A 10,016-nucleotide genomic window follows, 5' to 3' on the forward strand; every position below is an offset into this window, starting at 1 on the left:
CAAACTTCTAAAATACATGTATTTACAAAGAAGTTATTCAAGAATTCATGGCCAATTATATAGAGCGAAGCAATATGGCTTCTTTAAACAAGAGTGGTAAGAAATAAAATATGATATACTAATAAGTCTATTAAAACTCATGGTCATAAAGTTCTAATACAGATACAACTCCTAGTGGTGAAATTAGTAAGGAGCAACCCACTATTTTGCAGCCCAACACTGCTGAAGTTAGGCCCACTCGTGCTAAGAGGATTTCTTCTAAGTACAATGACCACTAGCTTTATTAATGAATAATATATTTTCCTAGTTGCATTTTATTCCCTTATTCCTAGTATGTTTCTAGAAGGTTGTGACTCAGCCAAGTTTGTTAGGATTTGCTTAGCTGTGAGATCTCTCACTAGATTCTCTATTTACATTTCCTTTATATGTTGTAATTGCTCTTGAAGCGCATTATCAATGAAATTCTGTTAAGAAAACTCTCTTCTCTCTCTTTATACTTGCTTGAGGAGGTTTGCTCAGTCCTTAAAACTAAGCACTATCATTTGGTGCTTTCATTGTGTTTAATTCATCCTTCTTCCATGGCTCCACCACCAGATCCCATCGCTGATCTCACTCGTCAAGTCGCAACACTCACCACTCAACTTAATGCTATGCGTAAACGCTTCGACGATTCCGGAGGTTCTCGTTCCAGCGCCGATTCGTAACACCGTGCCCTTCTCAAACTCAATGTCCCTCGCTTTGATGGTACTGATACACATGGCTAGATTTTTAAGATTTCTCATTTTTTCACCTACCATCAAACTCCAGATGAGGAACACATCACCATTTCTTCCTTTTACCTTGATGGTCCGGCGTTGGCGTGGTACCAGTGGATGTACCAGAATCTCCAGATCGCGTCGTGGGATCAATTTCTGGAGAAATTGGAGATTCGTTTCGCACCAACAACATTTGATGATCCTCGTGGAAATCTGTTCAAGCTCACCCAATCGTCGTTAGTGACGGCGTATCTCACCGAGTTCGAAGCTCTTGCTAACCATCTTGAGGGTTTATCAGAGGCTGATTTACTCAATTGTTTCATTTTTGGGTTGAAGATTAAGGTTCGCCGTGAAGTGTTGGCTCAACAACCAAAGACTATTGCTCAGGCTGCCGGTCTCGCACAATTACAGGAGGATAAATTACAGGACATTGCTCGTTCTTCTCGTCCACGGCCATCACCACCCCCGTGGCATTCTACGTTTGGTTCTCGTCCTTCACCAAAGCCTAATTCCGACCCTCCTTCCACGGCGAACTCTTCTCCAGGCTTACTTCCTACCCCACCTGCTAAGCCTCGATTTAGGCATCTTTCTAGGGCGGAAATGGATGATTGATGTAGCAGAGGATTATGTTTCAATGGTGACCAACCTTGGTCTAAGCAGCATAAATGTGGTTCCCGTATTTTTTTGATGGTGGCTAATGATAATGATTTTTATTCTGTGACAAGTGATTTTGAAGCAGCGGTGGCTGAATTGGTTGATGGTGGCGTCATGCTGGAGGACACCTCGATTCACGCCGCTCAATTGAGCTTGCACGCTCTTTTTGGCAACCAAGCTGCTGATACCTTTCGACTTTCGGGTCGGATCTCTTTGGAACAAGTGGATGTTCCTATTGATGGGGGTAGTACCCATAATTTCATTAAAGAGACTATTGCTGCAGCTTTGGGCCTAAAGTTGAGCCCAATTGATCCATTCAGAGTTTTGGTGGGTAGTGGCCAAGAGTTGTTGTGTTCTCACATTTGCTAGGGGGTGTCAATAGTAATGCAAGGTCACACATTCTCCATGGACCTATTTGTTTTGGGTTTGCGGGGTGCTGATGTAGTGTTGGGAGCCCAATGGTTGAAAAGTTTAGGCGCAGTTTTAATGAATTATAATTCCCTTACTATGACCTTTTTTCACAATAATACTTGTGTTGAGTTAAAAGGAGATTCACCCACTCCTACTGTGGGCTTACATCACTTCCAAAGGCTTACGAGACTTGACCCAGAAGCCCAATTATTCTCCCTTTATATCACCATCCCATATGATACACCTACTCAACCCACACCCGCTCACTCACCTTCTTTACCCGATACAAACCACCTTGACCCAGACTTCATTTCCCTCCTCTCTAAACACTCCCACCTATTCGGTGAGCCCTCCAGCCTCCCCCCATTTCGTCCCACCGATCACACTATCCCCCTCTTACCTCAATCCACACCAGTAAATGTCCGACCGTACCGTTACCCCCATTCCCAAAAACTAGAAATTGAATCCCAAGTGGCCAAGTTTCTGAAGACAGGGTGGATACAACCTAGCACAAGCCCCTTCTCATCTCCAGTGCTTCTGCTTAAAAAGAAAGATGGTTCTTGGCGTATGTGCGTCGATTACCGTGCCCTGAATGCAATTATAGTCCCGGATCGCTTTCCCTTGCCAACCATTGACGAGTTATTGGATGAACTGGGTAGGGCCAGGGTATTTTCCAAGTTAAACCTTACTTCGGGTTTCCATCAGATACGCTTGGCTCCAAGTGATGTTCTTAAGACCGCCTTTCGCACTCACGACGACCATTATGAGTATCGCATTATGCCGTTTGGCTTGTGTAACGCTCCGGCAATCTTCCAGGCTACGATGAACGACATATTTCGTGAGTTCCTGCGTAAATTTGTCATCGTCTTCTTTGATGATATCCTGGTCTTTAGCTCTTCACCTGATACACACTTGGATCATCTGACACAGGTATTTACTATCTTGGCTAATCACAAATTTCACTTGAAACCCACAAAATGTTCATTTTGTCAAAGTGAGATTGCTTACTTTGGCCATATTGTTTCTGTGGGCATGGTGGCACCTGACCCACTTAAGGTACAAGGAGTGGTAGATTGGCCAACTCCTAAATCAGTGAAGAGTTTGCGTGGATTTCATGGCTTGTCTGGTTTCTATCGGAAGTTTGTTCAGGGATATGCTACTTTGGCTCACCCTCTAACTTTATTACATAAGAATAATTCCTTTGAGTGGTTAGATCTTGCTCAGTGTTGGAGCGGTAAAGCGGCAAGCAACAAAAGTTTTAGAAATATTTACCCGGGAATTTATCGTGTCCACAGAGATTAGTGATATCAAACTGCCATTCAACAATTTCCGCAGTAATGAGTTTAGATTAAATGGGTTTTAAGTAAAAATGGAAAATATAACATATGAACATAAAATAAATACATTCTTGATAGAGAATAGCTTATCTGGTTTGAATCTAAACTAATCCTCACAAATTTAGATTTATCACTCTGTTGAACTCAATGTACAATACTCATCAGAATCACCATATACCTTTCACATCAATGTCCATTTCTGCAACACCGATGAGAGTTCAACTATATTGCTCTTTCGACGATGTCTCAACCGATCGAACAACACAGAAGCATTAAACTCCGATATCATGTGGATGTTAACCCCAAATTCTATGTCTAGAATCTAGAACTAACAGGTATTCTCCTAATCAAGACTCACGAAGCATATTTCTAATACATCATAAATCCGAAGCGATTAAGCAAAAAGATCAGAAAAACACCGATTAAGATTTGTAAAACAAACTTTATACCACTAGTAGAAAAAGTAACAAACATCCATGTGTTTAGAGTAATTTACATACAAACTCAACAAAAGAGAAATACAAAGAAAAGAAAAGAAGAAAACCAAACATCTCACAGTTTATCATCGCCGATTGATGAGAAATCAACTCCCGAATCATCCATTTGCAAGTCCCAAATGTTGTTTCCAAGCTAAATCTACCAAAAATGGAAGGTTGATGAGTTGGGGTTCAAAAATACCCAAAACATAACCTAAAAATTGTGTTTTTGGCCCTTCAAACGTGTTTCTGTCAGCACCGTTTCTCTCGGCGGCTCAACATAGAAACTTTTCACATTTTTTGGTCAGTCAGGCTCGCCCGGCGAGCCCAAAATTCGCCCGGCGGAACACACCAGAAACATCAAAAATTCTGCACTGTTTCGGCCATAACTTGAGAACCGTAACTCTGATTTGCGCCCAGTTCGAAGCGTTGGAAAGCTTATTCAATGCTTTATCTAACTATGAATAAATATCAATGCTTAAATACCTACAAAAATGAGATGAAAACAATTAAACTCAATGATATTTACACGATAATGCAATATATACACTATAACGTAAACTATACCAAATATTGACTAAAGTTGAGGTTTATTGATGTAAAACAAATGAATTAAGTCAATGAGTGCTAATTATTCACACTCCAATATACAATAATTTAGCACTCATCACTCAACAGGCTTTTGATAAGTTGAAGGTTGCTTTGGCCACAACACCGGTTCTTGTGTTGTCGGATTTCTCATTGCCTTTTACATTGCAAACTGATGCTTCTGGGTATGCTATGGGGGTTGTTTTGTTACAAAATGAACACCCTATCGCCTATTTTAGCAAGTTGTTTTTTCCTCGTCTCTCTAAAGCTTCAACTTATATCCGAGAGCTTCATGCCATTACTTGTGCCGTGAAAAGATGGCGTCAATACTTGTTTGGTCATTACTTTATAATCCAAACTGATCACCGAAGCTTGAAGGAGTTGCTTACTCAAGTGATACAAACCCCAGAACAACAATTTTATTTATCTAAATTGTTGGGGTACCATTATGACATTCAGTACAAGCCCGGGAAGACGAATACTGTTGCGGATGCCCTGTCTCGCTGTCAAGAGCCACATGTTGTTGAGTTGAATGTGCTCTCCACCCCTCAGTTCTTGTTCATTGATGATTTGCGAAAAGAATTGAGTTCGGATGTTGACTATCAGACTAAGTGTCAGCAAGTTGTTGTTGATCCCTCACTTGCTCCGGATTACACTGTTTCTAATGGGTTATTGTTGCACAAAGGGCGCCTTTGGATCCCTTCTACATCTCATTTCAAGGCCCTGCTGCTTAAGGAATTTCATGAAACTCCTATTGGAGGCCATGCAGGGGTTGTCAAAACTCTCAAGCGCCTTTCCGCTAATTTTTGCTGGCTTGCAATGCGCCAAGACATCAAACAGTTTGTGCGTGAATGTGTCACTTGCCAACAGACTAAATATGTGACAAGTAAACCAGGGGGGCTACTCCAGCCACTGCCCATTCCGATACGTATTTGGGAATGCATTTCCCTTGACTTTGTCAGCAGTTTACCTGCTTCTAATGGGTTTACAGTTCTGCTAGTTGTGGTGGACCGTTTCTCCAAGTATGTGCACTTAGGAGCGTTGCCTTCTAAATTCACTGCATATAAGGTGGTTGATCTATTTGTCAATGTTGTTTGCAAATTACATGGGCTTCCTAGGAGCATTGTTTCGGATAGAGATCCGGTGTTTATTAGCAAATTTTGGACTGAGTTGTTTAAGTTCAGTGGCACTCTTCTTCGCATGAGTTCGTCTTACCATCCTCAAACGGATGGCCAAACGGAGGTTACTAATTGCACAATTGAGCAATATTTGAGGGCATTTGTTCACCACAAACCCTCTCTTTGGCATAGATTCCTTCCTTGGGAAGAATTGCACTATAACACCTCTTTCCATTCCGCTGCTGGCCTGACACCATATGAGGTGGTTTATGGTAAGCCACCCTCTCTATTCCCTCTGACGTGGTTGGCACATCTGATTTGGATGCTTCTGATGAGTTGTTGAGCTCATGTGAAGCTATCCTAGACCTTCTTAAGAAGAATTTGACTAAAGCTCAATTTACCATGAAGTCCATTGCAAATGGTAAACATAGAGATGTTGCTTATGAGGTTGATTCCTGGGTATATGTCAAACTGTAGCCATATCGACAGATCTCTCTTTCGGGTATCAAGTACAATAAGCTGCATAAGAGGTATTATGGTCCCTTTCGTGTGCTCGCTCGCATTGGGCCCGTAGCTTATGAATTAGAGCTCCCTTCATATTCAAAGATTCATGATGTTTTCCATTCTTTGGGGGAATAATCCTATACTCATTCCTCTGGTTATCTTGGATAAGAGAATCGTTACGGTTGATGGCAGCCCTCAACAACAAGTTCTGGTGCAATGGACTTTTAGCACCAGAGGAGGCATCATGGGAAGCTTGGCAGACTATGCAAGAAGTTTACAACCTTGAGGACAAGGTTGAATTTGAAGGGATGTGTATTGATACAGATACAACTCCTAGTGGTGAAATTAGTAAGGAGCAACCCACTGTTTTGCAGCCCAACACTGCTGAAGTTAGGCCCACTCGTACTAAGAGGATTCCTTCTAAGTACAATGACCATTTGCTTTATTAATGAATATTATATTTTCCTAGCTGCATTTTATTCCCTTATTCCTAGTATGTTTCTAGAAGGATGTGACTCAGCCAAGTTTGTTAGGATTTGCTTAGTTATGAGATCTCTCACTAGATTCTCTATTTGCATTTCCTTTATATGCTGTAATTGCTCTTGAAGCGCATTATCAATGAAATTCTGTTAAGAAAACTCTCTTTTCTCTCTTTATATTTGCTTGAGGAGGTTTGCTCAGTCCTTAAAACTGAGCACTATCAAGTTCTTTGTTCTTATTGTTTCAAAAAACGTACAATCACTACCCGAAAATCTGTCAATATCCAGGGCCAAAAGCCCTCTGTAATTAGAAAAACTGTGGGTAATTATAAATTACCCAAGACTTACCGACAATAATGTGGCCCTAGGTCAAAGCCTCCTCGATAACTATTTTCGTCGGCTATGAATGCCCACAGTGGTATTATGCGCGACCTAACCGTGAATTATTTGTCGATATTAAAAAAAATTATTGGTCTTATATTACCGACAAATAAGCCTTCGGTAAAATTTATGATTCTTGTAATTACCCATAGAAACCGTCTGTAATTATTTTTGAAACTATAATATTAGCATTGAATTACCAATTAACCATATTGCATCTAATTTACACAAAATCATACTGAAGTTAATTACCAATACTTGAATATCATTCTAAAATCAAAATATTATTAGAACTCTCATTCCTTCAAAATTCATATAGAGAATTCACATTTAAACTAAACAATAAAGGTTAATGTCGCACTTTTAATTTAGGGTCGTTTCAATAGAGCACACTACAACAATAACATGCACATATTTTTTATTATATACTAAAAAATAACCTAAGAGTAATACAGATCAATCTAACCATACATGCTAAAGTGTGAAATATATAGATGTGGTATCGAACCATACATGCTCTCGCTATTTGTAAGTCTTCATTTCTTAACTCTACTTGCTCATAAATATACATGCTCATTGTGTGCGAGATTTTGATTTTTAACTACACGTGTCAATATAACTGTTGTGAAAAATAATATACACATTATCTCACCCCATTTTCATTGACTATGTAGATATAAATTTTTAATATTGTTTGGAGAAGACTATATAGAAAGCCAAGCTGAAGCCACTTTAATAGAGGGTATAAGTATAGCACATTTTGGTAAGTCGCAGCATCTGCAAGTTTAATATTCACCAAAGACATTGCTGAGAAAGAGAGGAAAAAATAACATATAGCAACACTAAAAAGTTTAAAGATTGCAAAGGAAGTAGAATAAAAGGAAATGAATTAGTGAAAATACATACTTACTATTAATGAATAACTAAACTTAGATCAATACTTTTGTACAGCACATCCTAAGTAAAGATTATGTTGTTGTAAAATAATACATTTAGTCCATACTTTGTTACAACTGTGAAAATACCATTTTAGAGTACTCTTCAACAACTTGTTTGAGAAAATATTGTAAAAGTCAACTTTCTCTATTTTGCAAACGAAAATAGAATAATCTTGACAGACAAGAGTCAATGTGTGAACAAACCAAAAGATTCCCATTCATGTGAAGAAAAGGGTAATTACTAGTAAGTTTTATTGGAAGTTCTTGATAATTCAAATGTCATTATGAAAGTTTTTGAAATTATTTTATTGAAAGTAGTTTATTTGGAAAGTATTTTAGGAAGTCTGAAAAAATAAACTGTCGAAGTGGAAATCAATTACCCATGCCAATTTGGGGAAATCGATTTCTTGAAATTTGTTTAGTTTTTCTGTTTGTTTATTAGTTGGGGAAATCGATAACCCCCTTTTAGAAAATCGATTTCCGTTGCGATTTTTATGTTTTTTAGCTGTTTTATGGATTTGTTTGATTCTAACTTGTATTTTGTGCATTCTATAAATACTCCTTCATGTAACATGTTTGAAACTAATGTCATTTGTGAATATTTTCCTCAATTACTCTCTCTCTCTTTCAATATCTCAATTAGCTTCATCTTCTCAAATTTACTTTTTCTCAATTGATTCACCTACAAAGCTTTGTGCTTGTTCCAACATTTGGCATCAAGAGCCTTGGTCCTGATCCTAATCATTTGCAAAGATCACTATCGTATCCAATGATCGTGTTCCAATCTATCTTTTAACCCTTGATTCGAAGAACTATGATAAATAGTGCAAACAAATGAAGGTGTTGTTTAGATATCAAGATGTCCTTGAAGTGGTCAACAATTAAGTTACACCACTTAAGGTAGAAGCTACTGATGCACAGAAGTCTACACATAAGTCTTGCACCCAAAATTTGCCTCTTCTTTTAACATTAATTGGGTTGTGTTTCATTATCATATGCATCCATGCATTAAGATGTGATCAAGGTACTTTGGTGCTCAGTGGCTTCGTCAAGCTATAGAAGATGGTTGCTTCGCCAATAAATGTAAGGAGGATCCATTATCCTTGTTCTTTTGATCAATTCAAGAAACGTCAAGGCTTTCAGTGGCCAAAGGGTTTATAACGGTAAAGTTTGATTATGTTGTTTCTTCAAACAGAGAAGCGTGAACTCAGGATTTCGGGGTTGAAATGCGCTCGACGTGTTTCTCTAGACTATTTAACCAGTGATCCATCGATTCCTTATCATGCCAAACTCTCATGTATTCTAACATGTCTCAAATTGCAAGAAAAATCAAGCGTTTCAGTTGATTCAAAACAGTTTGACTCGAAAGTCGATATTTCACGGTTCGAGTTCAAAAGTGCATAAATTTTTCATAGTTCAACATTTTCGAGTTGTTCTTTGGGAATGTGAATCTCCTTGACATCCTCTCCAATTCACCTGTTAGGGTCGAGAGCCAATTTGGTACAGAAGATCTTCGAAAATGCAAAAACTTTGGAAATTTTATGGTGAAGTGGAATTTTTAGTCCATTGTTTCTAAATATTTCAAAAATCAATACTTGCGTTAGACTTTAAAGAAATGTAAGATGAGCTTCGTGGTCAACATACCCTTCTTATATTTGCACCAATATTTGATGATTTTGATGTAGGCTCAGCTCACTAAATATAATTGTGAAGAGGAGATTAATAAATGATTAAACATGTCAACCTTAAAATCATTGAAGGGAAATCAGAAACCTATCCAAAATAAGCATTCGTGAAAGGGACTAGTGCACCTGTCTTATTTATTAATATTCTTTTGTCTTCTTCAAGAGGAATCACCCCATCCTTCAAAAGGTTCCACCGTCATGAATGCATGGTCTAAACCACCCTCACTTGCAAAGACAAAGACGGTATCCAGTGTCTTTTTGTCCACCCATACCGATGAGTTGTTCTCTGTTGTCTTCCAAACTTATGGTTAGAGATCCTCCATTATAAGAAATTCTTTTAACACATGAAAGAAGTGAATAAAACAACAATGCAAGGAAAGTTTAAAGCTAAGTATAGTGTTCTTTGCTAAAATACACGCAAAATAATTTACCATCAATAACAATTTCCTCTAACAAGTTTCATTGCCCTCTTCTTTAGAAACCCTAGTAAATAAAGCAATATTGAAAGAAAGGGAGATCTAGAAGTTATCTTAACAGAGAAAATTTCGAGGATTCACATGCTGAAAGGAAGGTCGCAAATAAGTTAGAGATGAATACAACGGTAGCAATGGAGGAAATCACAAACGGGGAAGAAGAAGAATTTATCAAACCCAGAAGCAACGAAAAAAGAGAGGATTAGTAGTCCGTTGA

This window comes from Vicia villosa, linkage group LG1, assembly GCF_029867415.1.
Source record: "Vicia villosa cultivar HV-30 ecotype Madison, WI linkage group LG1, Vvil1.0, whole genome shotgun sequence".
In the NCBI taxonomy this organism is placed as follows: Eukaryota; Viridiplantae; Streptophyta; class Magnoliopsida; order Fabales; family Fabaceae; genus Vicia; species Vicia villosa.